The sequence below is a fragment of the Nyctereutes procyonoides genome, unplaced genomic scaffold, assembly GCF_905146905.1.
Source record: "Nyctereutes procyonoides isolate TBG_1078 unplaced genomic scaffold, NYPRO_anot_genome, whole genome shotgun sequence".
Taxonomy (NCBI): Eukaryota; Metazoa; Chordata; class Mammalia; order Carnivora; family Canidae; genus Nyctereutes; species Nyctereutes procyonoides.
In genome coordinates, this window is record NW_026575048.1 from 38966029 (window position 1) to 38984100 (window position 18072).

Consider the following 18072-nt stretch of genomic DNA (forward strand, 5'->3'; position numbering starts at 1 on the left):
AGCTCTAGTGTCCATCAGCCGATGATTTGATAAACAACAAAAGGTGGTCTGTACATACAGCGGAATAGGATTCAGCCTCGAAAGGGAAGGAAATTCAGTCACATGCAATAACATAGATGAACCTTGAGGACATTATGTAAGTGAAATAAACCAGTCCAAAGGGATGAATACTGTATGATTCTAGAGGATCCTAGAATAGTCAGATTCGGAGACACAAAGTAGAATGGTGATTGCCTGGCGGTGTGAGGGGAGAGGAGTGGGGAATTGTTACATAATGTGTACAGAGTTTCAGTTTTGCAAGATGAAAAGAGTTCTGTGGGTCATGGTGATGATGGTTGTACAACCAATGTGACGTACCTAATGCCACTGCACTGCACACTTGGAAATGGTGAAAATGGAAAATTTATGTTATGTGTCTTTTACTACAATTAAAAAAAATAAAATAAAAAGCATCCCAGCAAACATGGATTTGTTCATTTTGATAAAAGCTACAGTCCACTAAAAAGATAGTCATATGCTTCAATACAATTTGCCATAGAGTTCTGAAATATATCTAATATATATAAATAAAATGTATCCAATGAAGAGAGTACTCATTTTTTCCAGACACCCATGGCCCTTCTACAAACTAACCATGTATTTGACCACAAAAAGAATGCCAATAAATTCCAAAGAGCACACAAATCTTATTACTTGGTCACTCTGCAATAAAATTAGAAATTAAAAAGCAAAACAAAGCACAAGAAGTAGCAAAATAAAAAATCTTTTCACTGGAAATTTTAAAGCCTCTTTTAAAGTAGCTCTTGTGTTAAAAAGAGAGAGAGAGAGAGATTATAAACTAGAAATAAACCTAAATGAGCCTTTGTTTTCAGGGGCTTATGGGACCTGATCCAAGTGGACTCAGGGGAAATTTATTAAAAATGAGAAGAATTCAGAATAAATGAAGGAATCATTAAAATCAAGAGGCTGGAATGAAAGATCCACAAAATAAACCCAAAGAAACTAGGTGGATGGAATATAAAAATTAGCAGAATTTAACTAGGTGGAATATTCATATCAAAAATACACTTAATTAATAAACAAAATCTTGTTCTTGAAAAAACCATATTACCAAAGACAAATCCCTTTTTTTTTTTTTTAGATTTTTATTTATTTTTTTATTCATGAGACACACAGAGAGAGAAGCAGAGAGAGAAGTAGGCTACATGCAGGGAGCCTGATGTGGGACTTGATCCCTGGTCTCTAGGATCAGGCCTGGGGCTGAAGGTGGCGCTAAACCGCTGAGCCACCCAGGCTGCCCACCATAGACAAATCTAACTAAATCACATAAATAAAATATATGAATAAAAATTTAAAGAATATTCACATTTGAAACGAAAAAGGAAACACAACTACTGAGATTTTAAAGCACTCTAAAAATTACTAAAAAGAAATTAATGTTCATAAAAAAAATTTAAACCTAGGTCAAAATGCAGAATTTTCTAGAAAGATGCAAATCACTAAAATGTGTCTAAGAGGAGATGGAAAACCTGAATAGTCCAATAAACACAGAATAAATTAGAACTGTGGTCAAAGTTCTTTCCGTGAGCCCAAACCAGGCTTAGATGGTTTTTATTGGTGAATTACATCTGATTTTCAAGGACCTGATTATCTCTATGGTACATAAATTCTTCCAGAGTGTAGGAAACGTAAGTCTAGACGCCAAGCTGGAAAGATAGCCTGTGTGTCTAGTGCGGGGGGGGGGGGGGGGGGTTCTGGGAAGCCAACTAGAGTTAGGAGCACAGTTTTTTTTGGGTGAAAACACCTGTGCTAGAAAAAAGGAGGCATCCAGTTTGGGTGGGGTAGTCGTCAGACCAGGATGCAGATCTGACCAAGTCTTTGCCGAGCCAATGAGAAGCTCTTGAGCAGGGACTGCCTATTAGAGGAGTCCCACACTAGTAGAAATAGCTAGGCATGTACCTTCCTCAGCCTTGCTACTCAGTCCTTGAAAACAACTCGAGAAAAGTGTGACCTTGGCTCACCACAGTGCATTAGAAAAGGAAAGAAATCAACGAAGAAGGAAGGAAAACTATGAGCTAATTACACTAAAAAATTAAAGGCCCAACACTCTAAATGAATGAGGCAAATAATCTATTAATTGGCTACATTAATAGATTAAAAAGCAGAAAAGATTATTCCCATCACAATAAATGCCTTGATAAATGGATTTAATAAAATTTGTGCCTGTTTCTAAATAAGAACATAGAATTTTGGCAAGCTCGAGGTAGAAAGAAACTTTCTTACCTTGATAAAGTCTAGCTGCCAAAAACTGTTAGCAAACATCCTATTTAATGGTGAAAAATCAGACATTCTAGAACATTTGGAATGAGACTAAGTTACCCACCATCACTATTACTGCTAACCAGTTTACTGGCATCCTAACCAAATAGGAAGAAAAAAAAAGAATTTAAAGATTGCTGTTTATTGTTTTAAAATTAATCGTGATGATGGTTGAACAACTGTGAATATGCCCCCAAAACATCAACTTGTGCCCTTTAAATGGGTAAATTGTATTGTATGTGAATTACATCTCCAGACACTGTTAAAATATCATTTTCCTGTCCATTATAAGACTTAATACTTAGAAAATATTGTCTACCTAGAAAATCAAAGAAAATACACTTAAAAATGAATAAAAGTGAAAGGGTTTAGAAAAGTGGCCAAAAACAAAATCAACATACAAAAACCATCTTCTAATAAACAAACAATAGCCAATTTCACATCACAGAAAGAGAATCCCATATACTCCATGCAGAAAGATTAAATAGCCAAAGATGGATCTAATTAGAAATGTGGAAGACTTAAATTTTAAAGACAATACTTGACCAATGAACAAAAGTTGAGGTATAAAGCATGGCAGCCAAACAATTCCTGCACCCCACCTCCCCTTTGGGAATGACTGCAGTGGAAATTTCCTTTAGAAGAAAGAGCCTGTGGATATCACGGGACCATGAAGAATGTTACTAATGAAGTATTTAAAATGCCTAGCACAAAGTCTGGCGAATAGTGAGCACTCAACAAATGCTAATTATTTTTCCAGATTCCACATACAATCAGCACTCAGGGGCACAGAAATGGAAAATTGGCCTCGATCCTGCAGTATACATAGATTGATTGGGGTGGTAGAAATGCTCTGAAGGGAGTTTGACACTTCCTTGAACTAAATGTGCCACTTAGGAATGGAGGGATCTGACTGGACATAGGAGCTCATGGGAAAATAAGTCATCATAGTTCAGAGATAGAATCAATGTGTGCGTTTGGCTTCTCAAAGCCTGAGGTTCTTGGGCATTTATCTATTCAGGGGAACACTGACCCAACTACCTGGCACCACTCAGAACTGCACAAGAAACAGGTGGATTAGAAGAGTTTTCATTCACTCATCTTTTGTTCATTCATTCATTCAAAAAACAATTATTGGGTTTCAAACTGTTCTTAGCAGCACCTGCAAGGAGCTAAGGGAAAAAGGGAGGTGTATAAGGTAAAGACTCTTTTTTTTCCAGTCTAGTAGAGTGAGAACAGGATACAAGGAGACCAACAAAGTTGGAAGACGGACCAGGCAAGAGATTGAGGAGCAAGGCCAGGGGTAGGTAACTTTAGGGACAGGCATGTGGGAACATGACCCAAAAGGAGGCCCAGGATTGGGAACCCATTTCAACAGCTGTCCTCACTTCTCAGAAGGGCAAATCATTAAAGATTGACACCACCAGGTGTTGCTGGGGTGTGTAGAACCAACTCTCCCATATTGCTGGGATGGTGTAAATTTGGGCCAACCTTTCTGGAGAGCAACCTCACAAAACATGCCAACATTTAAAACATACCTACATATGACTCAGCAACTATCCCATGGGAATGATTGAACAAATGAAAGCAAATATCAGTCCCAGCACAGAATATTCATTGCATCATTGCTTGAAGAGGAAACAATTGTAATCCTTGGATCAGTCACACATTCAGCCTTGGACCAATCATGATGATCACAGGAATCGGGTCCCATGATTGGCCAAATCTTAGTCACACATCTCTCCTCTGTTGCCAGGGTATGGAGGAGAATCATGCTGGACAGTTGAAGATTAATCTGGGGGAGGATGTTCCCCGAAGGGGAAAAAAAGGAAGAACACTGTTACCATAAAACTGGGGATAAGAAAACGTGTTGAATAAACAAAATCTATACTTACCTCCATCCACTAGAGTAGGAATAGGTGGTGCATGTTTCAGGCAGAGGGAATAGACTATTCTTCACAGTGCCTCAGAGAGCCATCATAGTCTGTGATGAAACTCCCTGTCCTGAGAGGATGAGGAGGGACATGGGGGAAGGTTAGCCCTTAAAAAAAAGACCTAGATTGGTAAAATCCAGCCATATGAATAATTGAATAACTTGAAAGGTATGGCTGAGGCTGTGGGGTGGCTGTGACAGGAACATAAGACAATTGAGAATGCTTTGAGTAAGTTAGGAAAGTTTCTTACCCTAGATGGGCCTATGTTGTGTCTACACATGTCAGCGTGTGGCTTGCACAGAGGGCACCACTTGCTGCCTGGTGACGTGGGACAAATGACTTAACCACTTGAAAACTTAATTTTCTCATCTCTGAAACTGAGAGAGGAAACCAGTCTTATGGGCTGACTGGGAGAATTTCATGTGGTCATGTAGGTGAAAACTGCCAACACCATGCCAGTAAACATGAGTTGAATCTAAGCCAAGAGAAGGGCCTGCCAGAAGGAGCCCCCAAATTTAAACAGAAGGGGTAAACTGCAAACAGAAGACATTAATTGTGGTGGCCTTAGGAAGTCTGAAAGCCAGAGCTTTGTTCTAGGGCAAAGGGAGCCATGGAATGGAATGTAACCTGGGGGCAGTAATGAGAGTTATAGTTGTACTTGACCTGAAACTATGTTGAAAAACCAGAACTTGCCCCTCTCCAAGTTCTTAACTGTACAAATGGAACAACTGTTTACTTTTAGGTTTTTATTCTTCATGCACACTTTCCCAGGCACCCTTCAGAACAGGAGCTACTTAAACTCCCCAAAGCAAGGATAGCCCCCCACCATGCCTCTCCACTTCTCCTGCCCCATACTCCATCTTGTCCTGTGCCTAGAATACCACAGCCTTTGTGTACCCTTCCTCAAGACCAACGACAACATTTATAATGGCTGCCTTGGGGCACCTGGGTGGCTCAGTGGTTGAGCATCTGCCTTGGGCTCAGGGTGTGGTCCTGGTGTCCTGGGATCAAGACTCGCACTGGGCTCCCTGCAGGGAGCCTGCTTCTCCCTCTGCCTTTGTCTCTGCCTCTCTCTTTGTGTCTCTCATGGATAAATAAATAAAATCTTTTCCAAAAAAGTTGGCTGCCTTGAATCTCCTCACCTCAAACTCAAGCCCAGGGAGCCTTATGCCAACAGGGCAGCAAGCCTGTGTTGCTCCGTCCGGGAGGTAAGGAGAGAGGGACACCACTGCGAAGACCTGTGTGTCCCGAGAGCATGAGACAGTCCCGCCCCTCCAGACCCCCACGTGGTACAGCCTGTAAAGAAAGAACATTGAACCAGAAGCACAAAGGCTGCTCTGTTGATGTGGAATTGGGCAAGCCACTGGCCTCTCCAGGCCCCTTTCCTCACTCTTAAAACGGAGGCGACGATACCTCAGGGAGCAGTGTGGGGAATGAGAAAAACCTTGCAATGACAGGTCCTCCGCAGCCTCCATGCGCTGTGTAGGTGCGTGTCGTTATTACCCTTCTACATTCCACAGGGCTTTCCAGAGTGTCAGAGCAGTGCTCTGCGTCCTGGGGTAGGAAGTAGATGATCTAACTGGCTCAGGATGCTAGGCACAAAAGCGAAGCCAAGAAGCAGCAGTCATTTCTTAGAGTTCCTCTTGCCATTTTCCGTCTGAGCTCCAAAGTGATGCTGTTGCCAAGGCCACCAGGACTTCCCTGCCTGTGTCCGGAGGGAGAACTGATATGTTGGCCAGGAAATCTCACAGGTGTCTGTGGAACAGAAAGGAAGCACCTCAGAAGCATGTGCCCATGGGGGTGTAGAACATGGAAATGCAGAAGCAGAAGGAGCTTTCCTTCCCTCCCTTGGCTCCTCATCACACGTCCTGGGGTTCAACCTTCACCTTGGAGCCCAGCCACCACCACAGGGCCCCCACTGCCAGCAGAGGGCTCCCCCTGGAAGCAAAGAAGAGGCTCTCCCACAAAGATGCTAGTGTTCCAAGGCAAACATTTCCATTCTGAATGGCTTTCGTGAGACCATTCCTCTATGTTTGGCTGTATGCTTGGCGCTTTGGAAAGAAACGAAAGGCATGAGGGAAAAGACCCACCGCCACCAGCTGCTGGTGATAAACAGCTGTATTTGCACAGCCAGCCTTGGAGAGGGACTTCCCCAGGTCTAAGCCACCAAGTAACATAGGTGTCACGAGGCTTGCCTTCACTGACGCCCTGTGTCAGGGGCATTCTGGAAGCTGCCTCAGCTTACTTGGCCAGAGAGAAGATACCAGATCAGAGCAGGGCAGATCCAGCAGAAGGAAGGCTGTGTCAGGAACACAGGCTAGCCAACAAGAAGTGGCAAAGGCTCCTTCAGGGACATAAGACGCTGGGTCCAGTGGACAGGGAGGCTCCAAGGCCAGGTGTCAGGCTGGGGGTGTGCTTAGGATGATGGGGGCTGGTGCTGGCTACTCACTTCCGGCCCCTGACCATGAAACCTCCTTCTTTCCCTCCTTTTCCTACTTTTCTTTGATTTAGCAACTTTTTACTAGACCGTTTCCCAAACAGCAGGATTTCTTGGAAACTTTACTACTTTATTGAGTACTGTGAGTCTGAAACCTATCCTGACAGTTCTCGCTCACTCTTCAGTGTCACAAAACAGTTCTGCTGAATGAAAGGAGCAGGTGCATGCCCAGGCTCTTGTTGATCTTATATTAATTCCACCAGAGGGGCCAGTGAAACTTTGTGAGGCCAGGCACTGGCTGCCACGTAGGGAACTCCCTGCTCTTATCAGTAACACAGCAGCTGTCTCTCAGGTGGACTGTTTGCGCTGAAGAGTTACATATTTTATTCAGCTTTCTTGAGTTGGGCTCCAAAGCTCAGGGTCAGATGACCTGATCCTCCTCTTTCTTAGGCCAGCCTCAAGGCTCTTCTTGAGCATTACGTCCCTCACAGGGTAAACTGAGGCAGATGGAACAAGCCCAGGAGACTGTGCCTAGCCACGCAGGATGGAACCTTCCCGCTCCTCACCACAGCCTGGCAGGCTCAGCCCATGGGTTCCCAAAGAACTAGTGCCCAGGTATGTTGGAATCTTTCTAGACAATAGATGCCTAGCCAGCCTCCCTTATTCTACTGACCTCTCTCCCATTCTCCCTCGTGGCTGGCCTAAGTACTATTTAAAACACCAGTCTGAGGCATTCCTCCAGTTGAAAAGCATCTCTGATCTCTGCCATTACATCCCCAGCCCCAAACACCCTTTGTTCCAATAAACTGCTCATAATGGCTCTACCTGGGAACCCCGGGTGGCTCAGCGGTTTAGCCCCGCCTTCTGCCTAGGGCAGAATCCTGGAGACCCAGGATCGAGTCCCATGTCGGGCTCCCTGCATGGAGCCTGCTTCTCCCTATGCCTGTGTCTGTGCTTCTCACTCTCTGTGTCTCTCATGAATAAATAAATAAAATCTTAAAAAAAATGGCTTTACCTCCCCTGCCACTACCCACCAGCAGCATCCTGATGATGCCTCTCCTGGAAAATCATTACTCATTCTCCTAGATCCGGAGCAAACATGGTTACTCTGTGCACCTTCTCCTCCCCCAGGCAATTGGCCATTCCGGTCTCCGAAGCCTGCTGCCCCAGCCTCCCTAATAGTACTCACCACCCACACTAGGGTTCCAGTACTCCAGCTGTTGACGGCCCCTGCCGTCACTAAGGCAGCTTGAGGGCAGGGGCTGAGCCCCCTGCCACCCACTGCCACCCACTAAGGCAGCTTGAGGGCAGGGGCTGAGCTTAGCATCAAAGCAGGTGCTTACTACACATCCGTTGCTGAAGATAAGACAGAGGTAAGAAGCTCTGGCTAGAGAAGAATAGTGCATTGATTACCGACTGTATGACAGATATTGTTCTAAGCTCAGTTAATATCGCAGCAACTCTATGAGACACATATTATCACAAGCTTCAATTTACAGTTAAGGAAACGAAAGCAGAGAATGGTTAAGTAGCAACACAAAATCTACTAAATAATAAAGCCAGGATTCGAAACCAATCTCTGCTCTTAACCACAATATATATACTTTTCAAACCAAGTGGGAATGAGATCAAGAACTAAATTTTATTTCTTATTTTTTTAAATTATGTTTATGGGGGCACCATTGCTTTTATTTATTTATTTTTAAAGATTTTATTTATTTATTCACAAGACCCACACACACAGAGAGAGAGAGAGAGAGGCAGAGACACAGGCAGAGGGAGAAGCAGTTTCCGTGCACGGAACCTGATGTGGGACTCGATCCCGGGACTGCAGGATCATGCCCTGGGCCGAAGGCAGGCGCCAAACCGCGGAGCCACCCAGGGATCCCCAAGAACTAAATTTTAGAAGGCTTGAAGCTTCAGCATCAAATAGGCCAGAGTATAAACTTTGGTTCTGACCTTGACCTTACTCAACCAAGCGGAGTATCAAGTCTCCCCGAATGTAAAATGGGCATAATAATAGTATTTCGCCTTATCAACAGTTTGGTTGATTTTAAAATTCCAGAAATCTGGTATAATCTACAACAGTAATGCCAGCGTGCTGTGGCCCGGTGACGTTTTTAGAACTACTGCTGCCAGCCCTAATATCAACCCTTGAGAAATAATGTTCACAGAGGATTGATTATCTGGAGAATATGCAGGATATCTCCCCCTTTAGACCTGACTGAGCCAGACTAACAAAGGCTCTTCTCCGAGACAACTTTTTCTGAAGACTGACTTTCCCTCAAAGTATCGCACTTGCTTTCATTATCCCTGCTCTTGGGCACTAGGCCTTCTGCCATGTATTTGAGATCAGTGGGCTTATTGTGGGCATGTTGTAGCAGATGCCTTGAACCCGACTCCATTTCCCTTATGTGAGGATTGTAGGGACACTTGTCTCACACAGGGATTTTCTTCATCAGAAGCACAGTGCTAAAACAAGGGGACATAGTTTGATCCTAATGGCTGGTAGCAGAATAATTCTTAGGAAGCGAACAGTCCTTGTTTGGGAAAATATTTTGATAAGCTGGAGGCATGGGGGTAGAAACACAAGAACTGGGTGCTTTTATAGGACAAGCAACTCGGGGTAAGACACAGATTGAGACAAAGAGGGGAATTTGACCTCTGAGAAGGAGGAAAGGAGCCAGGGGAGGAATAGGAAGAGGTGTCTGTGAGATGACGGGGGAGGTGAAGGCCAGTGGCACAGGGGCTTACTGTTTGCTGGGGCTGCTGTAACAAAGCACCATGGACTGGGTGGCTTACACAACATACATTTATCTTCCTGCAGTTGTGGGTGCTAGAAGTCCGAAATCAAGGTGTGGGCAGCATTTGTCTCTTCTAAAGCCTCTCTCATTGGCTTGCAGATGGCCGCCTTCTCCTTGTGTCTTCACATGGTCTTCCTTCTATGCGTGTCTGTGTCCCAAAGACACCAACCAGTCATGTTGGAATAGGGCCACTCCAACCACCTATTTTAACTTCATCTTTAAAGACCCTATTTCCAAATACAGTCATATTCTGAGGTACCGGAGGGCTAGGACTTCAACACATACGTTTTGCGGGGAACACAGTTCAACTCATCACAGGAGGCAAAGGACATTTGAAGACCACCCTCCGTCCAACCCTGTTTTCCTGTAAAAGTCTTCATTAATTACTTTGTGTGGGTGAAATCTTTTGTAGACGCCAAAAAAAAGGTAAGCCTCCTGTCTGGAAGCCATATGGTGTGGAACAGATTCCCCCTTGTGGGATCAAGAACCCTGAGAAAGTAAGCCTCCTGGGAACTGGCAAGAAAACTTGGGTCACACTTGGGACCTCCCCTGGGCCTGGAGATCTCAGCTGGCATCTGGTTTGCATCACTGATCATGTTTTCCTCTTGGCTTGCTTTGATCATTAGGAAACTCAGAGGCAAATTGGAGGTTCCTTACAATAAATGCTCAGGAATTCATGCAGAGTTACTTCCCAGGCTGTATCCCACTATTTAGCCCTCATTTTCTCTTGACTCTCCATTGTGGACTTTTCTGTCTTTGTCGTCTATTCCTTCGAAGCATTTTACCCCACTCCATATAGTCCCTACAGAACTTCCAATCATCATACTCAGCCCCATCTTTCACCCTCATCAGGGCAATGTGGGCACCTGGCTCAAGCTGGCTGGAATGCCCCAAATGAATGACTACAGGCCTGGCTATGTAACTCAAGATGAGTCACAGAATTGCCTCAGATTGATATGGGGAGACAGATGTCCTCTTAGCTATTTGCAAAGTTGAAGGGATATGAATCTGAGGCTTCCAAAGGCTATCTTTCCTATCATATGGATACAACCTCATTCAGGCAAAGGCCACATGAGGCAAGCAGAGCTGAAAAAGGAGAAGAGACAAAGCTTTGAGGGTCTATTTTAGCTTTAAGATCAAACTACACCTAGAGCTGGACCCACCCCTGGATCTACTTATCATCAGAGTTAATAAATTCTCTTTTCCCATTGGGCACTGAGCTACAGACTGGAGGTAGGTATCAGATTAGTTCTGTTTCCCACTTCAGGTCTAGAAGGGAGCTCTCAATTTGAACACAAGGCCAAAGGGGAGTGATTATCTCTGAGTCAGAAACCTCAAGGCAAGTCTAGTTCAAGGACCATGACCAGTAATAGACTTCTACTGTTGTTTTTAATTAACAGAGTTTGTAAACTCAAATATAACAGCTCCTCACTAGGATTGTAGGGATATTATACATCCAGAAAATTTCAAGCTTTGCCAACAGTGGTATGTGATTGCTTAAACCCCAGGGCAACCCCAGGCCCAACAATTACGCTGAAAGGGAGAGGCCACTAAAGTAGCCCCTCAATGAGGAGTCTTCCCCTACACCTTACTTAGAAGTGGTCTTGGAAATCTCAAGACCAGGAGTGTCTTTGCAATTAGTAGAAAGGGGGCAGTTGGGCTGTCTGACCCAGAAGACTGCCTGGGGCTGTCTTTGTTCCTACCCTGCAGAACGTGGAGTATACTAGAAGCCACTTTGCATGATTATTCCTTCTTCTCATTGCCGAATGGGAGACTTATTGTGGCATTTCTGATGTCCCTTTGTCATTGGGTTTTGGGTATGCTGGGGATGGTGGAGATGGTGGTTAAATTTATCTTTTGGCGATAGGGTGCCAAATCCATGAAAGAATGTTTCAGAACCTCACAAAAGGGGAAAATGCATCACCTGGAAATCCTGAATTTTGGACTGAGTGTGGCAACTAGACATGATTTTGGTTTTCAGTATTTATTTGTAGAGTCATTGTATTCTGTTCCTTAGGAGTGTTTATAGAATTGTATTTATGGGAAGAAGGGTGATTTTGTTTGTCAAGCTTCCTTCCCAGGAAGGAAGGCCCTATGTGGTCTTGGAGAGTATAGGCATCAAAACACTCCCACTCCTATTTCCAGCTTCACAGAGGTGGAACCTAGCCCAGGCTGACCAATCTGAAGATTCCAGTCATAGTGACTGGTTCAATTATGGACCTGTCATAAGTCCAGTCATGATTGACATATGATCATTAGCTAAGAGAGATCTATTAACACAGACAATGGTGTAGAAGTAAAAGCAGCTTCAAATTCAGCATTGGACCCTCTTTTCTTTATTTTTATTTTTATTTATTCATTCATTCATTCGTTCATTCATTCATGAGAGACACAAAAAGAGAGGCAGCAACATAGGCAGAAGGAGAAGCAGGCTCCATGCAGGGAGCCCGATGTGGGCCTCGATCCCAGATCCCAGGATCATGACCTGAGCCAAAGACAAGCACCCAACCACTGAGCCACCCAGGTGTCCCATGGACTCTCTTTTCTTAAAGGGTCTTCAGTCATTCTACCCTCAGAGATTTCTCATTAGCTGTTTCACCTCATGGAAGTTTGGAGCCTCAGGCCGTTTTCCTTTGACCCCTGGCATGATTTGTTTAGATTATATGTTTTAATTCCCAAATCTATTATAATTTTTTGTTACCAATGACTTCCTTGTTTAAGAATGTGATCTCTATGAATCTATATGTGATCTGTATGTCCAACTCTTTGAACTTTGTTTAGACTTGCTTTTCATTCATACAAGTATGTGGCCAATTTTTGTAAAACATACCATAGATTCTTAAAAAGAATGTTTTCCTAATTTGATTAGTGCAGAGTTCTGTGTAAGTTAAACATTGCTCAAGTCATCAATAGTCTTACTGATTTTTGTTTTCTTTTGTTTTATCTACTTGGTCTGTAAATTACAAAAAAGATGAATTAAAATCTCCTATTATGATGGTGGATAAGTCAATTTCTCCTTGTCACTCTAATTTTTGCTCTCTATGTTTTAAAAACAACAATTTCTTTAGAGCAGTTTTAAGTTCACAGCTAAATTTTATTCTTTCAGATTTTCTACATGGGCAATCATGTTATCTGTGAACAAAGGCAGTTTTAGTTCTTCCTTCTCAACCAGTATACCCTTTATTTCCTTTTCTTATCTTATTGTACTAATTAGGATTTCCAGTACAGTGTTAAAAAAGAGTAATGAAAAGGGTTTCCTGATTCTAGTGGGAAACATACTGGCCCATTTCTGCTGGGTGGGTGTTGAAGTCTCCAACTATGATAGTGGATTCATCTCTCTCTCCCTGCAGTCCCACCATTCACTGCTTCACATATTTTGACACTCTGTTGTTAGGTGGATGACCATTAAAGATTGTTATGTCTTCTCAGGGACTTGACTACTTTGTTATTATGTAATGTCCATAAGCTCTGATAACTCTCCTTGCTTTGAAATGCACACTGAAATTAAGATAGCTACTCCTGGGACGCCTGGGTGGCTCAGCGGTTTGGCGCCTGCCTTTGGCCCAGGGCGTGATCCTGGAGACCTGGGATCAAGTCCCACGTCGGGCTCCCTGAATGGAGCCTGCTTCTCCCTCTGCCTGTGTCTCTGCCTCTCCCTCTCTCTGTGTGTCTCTCATGAATAAATAAATAAAATCTTTTTTAAAAAAAAGATAGCTACTCCTGCTTGCTTTTGGTTAATAGTAGCATGGTATATATATATTTTTTTATCCATTCACTTGTAATTTGTGTGTCTTTGTGGTTATAGTGGGTTTCTTGTGCATAACATTTCTTGGGTCCTTTTTTGATACACTGTGATGTTCTCTGTCTTTTAAATGGTGCATTTAGACCATTGACATCCAGAGTGATTATTAATATAGTCAGATCAATATTTACCATATTTGTTACTGTTTTCTGTTTGTTGCTTTTGTTCTTTGTTCCTATTTTTATCCTCCACTTTTCCCCTGCTTTTTGTGGTTCTAATTACACATTTTATATGATTCTATTTTCTCTTCTTTCTTAAAATATCAGTTACACTTTTTAAAAACACTTTTTAGTGGTTGCCCTAGAGATTGCAATATACATTTATAACTAATCCAAACCCACTTTCAAATAACACTGTACTTCACACACAATGTAAGTACCTTATAGTAATAAATAATACTAATTCTTCCTTCCCATCCCTTGTATCATTGCTGTCATTCATTTCACTATATACATATATAATCAAATGTATGGTTGCTATTATTATTTTGAGCAGTTATCTGTTATATCAATTAAGAGTAAAAATGAAAGTTTTTATTTTACCTTCACTTACTCCTTTTTTCAGTATTCTTTTTGTAGATCCAAGTTTCTGACTTTTATTATTTTCTTCTCTCTAAAGAAATTCTTTTAACATTTCTTCCAAGATAAATCTATTGACAAAAAAAATCCCTCAATTTTGTTTGTTTGAGAAAGTCTATTTCCTTCATTTTTGAAGGATAATTTTACAGAATTCTAGGGTTCTGGGGAATTCTAGGGTTGTGGTTTTCTTGTCTCTCAACATTTTAAATATCATTGACTCTTGAACAACATGGGTTTTCTTGTCTCTCAACATTTTAAATATCATTGACTCTTGAACAACATGGGTTTGAATTGTGTGAGTCCACTTATATGAGGCTTTTTTAAAAAGTGGTAGAGCCTAATGCAGGGCTTGAACTCATGACCCTGAGATCAAGACCTGAATTGAAATAAATTGTTGGACACGTAACCAACTGAGCCACCTGGGGGCCCCTATATGTGGCTTTTAAAAAAAAGATTTTATTTATTTATTCATGAGAAAGAGAGAGAGAGAGAGAGAGAGAGAGAGAGAGAGAGACAGAGGGAGAAGCAGTCTCCATGCAGGGAGCCCGACTTGGGACTCAATCCTGGGTCTCCAGGATCACACCCTGGGCTGAAGGTGGCCCTAAACCGCTGAGCTACCCAGGCTGCCCATTTTTAAAAAATAAATACAGTATAGTAAATGTATTTTTTCTTCCTTATGATTTTCTTAATAACATTTTCTTTTTTTCTATTTACTTTATTGTAAGAACACAGTACATAATACATATACAAAATATGTGTTAGTCGAATATTTATGTTATTGGTAAAAATTCTGGTCAACAGTTGACTATCAGTACTTAAGTTTTGAGGGAGTAAAAGTGATACTCAGATTTTTGGCTGTACAGGACATCCAGCCCTAACCCCTCTGTTGTTCAAGGGTCAGCTATACTTCACTCTGTTCTCTTCTTACTTGCATTGTTTCTGAGGAGAAGTCAGGTATAATTCTTATCTTTGCTCCTCTATAGGTAAGGTGTTTTTTCTTCTGGCTTCTTTAAGTATATTTTATTTATTTTTGATTCTCTTTTGTTTGGAAAATGATATGCCTAGATGTAGGGTTTTTTTTTTTTTTTTTTTTTTTGGCATTTTCCTTCTTAGTGTTCTCTGAATTTCCTGGATCTGTGGTTTGGTGTCTGACATTAATTTGGGGAAACTCTTAGTCATTAATGTTTCAAAGCATTTCTTCTGTTCCTTTCTCTCTTTATTCTCCCTTGGGTATTATGATTATGTGTTACTCTTTTTGTAGTTGCCCTATAATTCTTGGATATTTTGTTCTGTCTTGTTGTTGTTTTTGTTCTCTTTGATTTAGAGTTATCTATTGATAGATTCTCAGTCTCAGAGATTCTTCCCACAGCCATATCCAATCAACTAATAAGCTCATCAAAGACATTCTTCATTTATGTTACAATGCTTCTTTTTTAAAAAAGGATTTTATTTATTTATTCATGAGAGACACGGAGAGACAAGGCAGAGATATAGGCAGAGGGAGAAGCAGGATCCCTGTGAGGAGCTTAGTGTGGGACTTGATCCCAGGATCAATATCACAACCTGAGCAGAAGGCAGATGCTCTACTACCGAGCCACTCAGATGTCCCTATGTTATAATATTTCTAATCTCTAGCATCTCTTTTTGGTTCTTTCTTAGGATTTCCATCTCTCTTCTTAAACACTGTTCATCTGTTCTTGCATGCTGTCTGTTTATCCAGTAGAGACCTTAGCATATTAATCACAGATATTTCAAATTTCCTGTCTGATAATTCCAACATCCAATGTCTAATTCTAATGCTTTCTCTGTCTCTTCAAGCAGTTTATTTTCTTTTTAGTGTACCTTATAATTTCTTCTTGATAGCTGGATATAATGTAGTGCTTGAAAGGATCTATTGTAAATAGGCCTTCAGTGATGTACTGGTAAGTATAAGGGAAGGAGAAGCATTCTGTAGTCCTCTAATTATTTCAGTATTTCAGTGAGCTCAGTATTTCAGTGAGCCCCACAAAGAGAGCAGGTCCTAAGTCCTGGAAGCTGTGAATATTACCTTACATAATAAAGTTTTTGCAGGTGTGATTAAGTTAAGTGTTTTGAGACGAGAAGATTATTTGGATTATCTGGTGGTTCCTATGAATGTCCTTGTAAGACAGAAGCAGAGAAAGATTAGACACAACAGAAGAGTAGTTAAGAGGAAGATAGAAGCAGAGATTGGAATGATACAGCCACCAGCCAAGGAATGCCAGCAGCCACCAGAAACCAGAAAACATGAGGAATGAATATCCCTCCCTGCAGAGCCTCAAGAGGGAAGATGACCTTACCAATACCTTAATTTCAGACTTCTAGCCTCCAGAACTGTAAGAAAATAAATTTTGCTATTTTAAGCCATGGAGGTTGTGGGAATTTGTTGTAGCAGCCCCAGAGGACTAACATAAGAACATTTTCATTTATTGGCTATTTGGATATTCTCTTTTATGAAATGCCTATTCAAGTACACTGTCTGTTTTTCTTTTTTTAAAGATTTTATTTATTTATTCATGAGAGACAGAGTGAGGCAGAGACATAGGAAGAGGGAGAAGCAGGTTCTCTGTAGGGAACACGATGTGGGACTTGATCTCAGGACCCCAGGATTACGATCTGAGCCAAAGGCAGACACTCAACCACTGAGCAACCCAAGTGTCCCTATTGCCTATTTTTCTGTTGTGTTGTCTGCCATTTTATTTTATTTATTATTTTGTAATGATTCTTTTTATATATTCCAGTTATAAGTTAAAATGATTTGCGTTCTCTAAGAAGTAGAGACTGAGGTAGAGTTAGGAAGTGAAAGGCTTATTGTGGAGTAATACCCATGAAAGAAGAGGAAAAAGAAAGAAAAGGAAAGGAAGCAGGATTAGACTATAGTGCAGACCTGAAGGTCTCTGACAGCCCAACAGGGAGGTCTGGAGCAAAGGCTACCCATTAGAGGAGTCCCATGGGGAATCGGGGTGGAAATCACTAGGTTCTTGTACCACTATTTTGTTTATCATCGGCTGGGGAACACTCCACAGAAAACATGCTTGGTCATTATTGCCTTTCTTAATCATTGGTCAAGGACCACTGGCCTGGTCCTTGGCTTGAAAGTTGGTGTGGACCCAAAGGAATTAACAGTAGGAGATTATGAGTTAATCACACTCCTCACTCAGCAGTGAGCAGTCCTTTCTTGAAGGAGGCTTTGAATAGTGTATTGGCCATGTGAGTCCTATATTGTAAATATGTTCTTCCAGTTCATGTTTGTCTTTCACAATCTTAATGGTGCCTTTTTATGAACAGAAGGGTTTTTAAAAATATTTTATTTATTTATTCATGAGAGACACAGAGACATAGACATATCTCATATTCATGAGAGACATAGGAAGAGGGAGAAGCAGGGTCCTCACAGAGAGCCCGATGTGGGACTCAATCGCTGGACTAGGATCACACTCTGAGCTGAAGGCAGACGCTCAACTGCTGAGCCATACAGGCTCATGAACAGAAGTTTGTTTTTTTTTTTATCTCAATGTAGTCCAGTTTATCATTTTCCCCTTTATGATTAGTTATTTTTGGGTCATGCTAAGAAATATTTGCCTACCCTAAGTTCTATTCTAAAAGATTTTTAGGGTGCCTGGTTGCTTCAGTTAAACTTCTGTCTCTTAATTTCAGTTCAGGTCATGATCTCAAGATTGTGAGATCAAGCCCTACATTGGACTCCACACTGGGCATGGAGACTGCTTAAGATTCTCTCTCCCTAAAAAATAATAAATAAATGATTGTTCCCAAAAAAGATTTATTTATTTATTTATTTATTTATTTATTTATTTATTTATTTAAGAGAGAGGGAGAGAGAGCACACAGGGGGAGAAAGAGAGGGAGAAGCAGACTCCCTGCTGAGCAGGGACCCTGATGTCAGGCTTAATCCCAGGACCATAGGAACATGACCTGAGCTGAAGGCAGACGCCTAACTGACTGAGCCATCTAGGTGCCCCTAAATAACAAATTTTTAAAAATTATTTCCATTTAGACCTACAGTCCACCTAGAATTGATTTGTGAATGATGTGAGGTAGGGGTCAAAATTTATTTGTCCCCTTCGCTATTCAGTTGCCCTAGAAAAGAATATCTTTTCCTTTCCCCACTGTTTCCAAGTGTCACCTTTGTCATCCATTAGATGAACATACATGCATTGAT

The 18072-nt window shown here is 41.7% G+C and overlaps 1 long non-coding RNA gene across 2 annotated transcripts in view; it reads right to left on the reverse strand.

The window, feature by feature from the left end:
* Positions 1–18072, reverse strand: part of LOC129510996 (uncharacterized) — a 50097-nt gene that overhangs the window by 12712 nt on the left and 19313 nt on the right. Inside the window, exons 3-5 of one of the 2 annotated variants that reach the window (XR_008664731.1) lie at positions 5667–6008; positions 4215–4323; positions 3858–4114 (exon numbers count right to left, since the gene is read on the reverse strand). This is a non-coding gene — a long non-coding RNA (uncharacterized LOC129510996). Of the gene's footprint in view, positions 1–3857; positions 4324–5666; positions 6009–18072 lie in introns of both variants that reach the window. The other variant, XR_008664730.1, reaches the window with a different exon arrangement.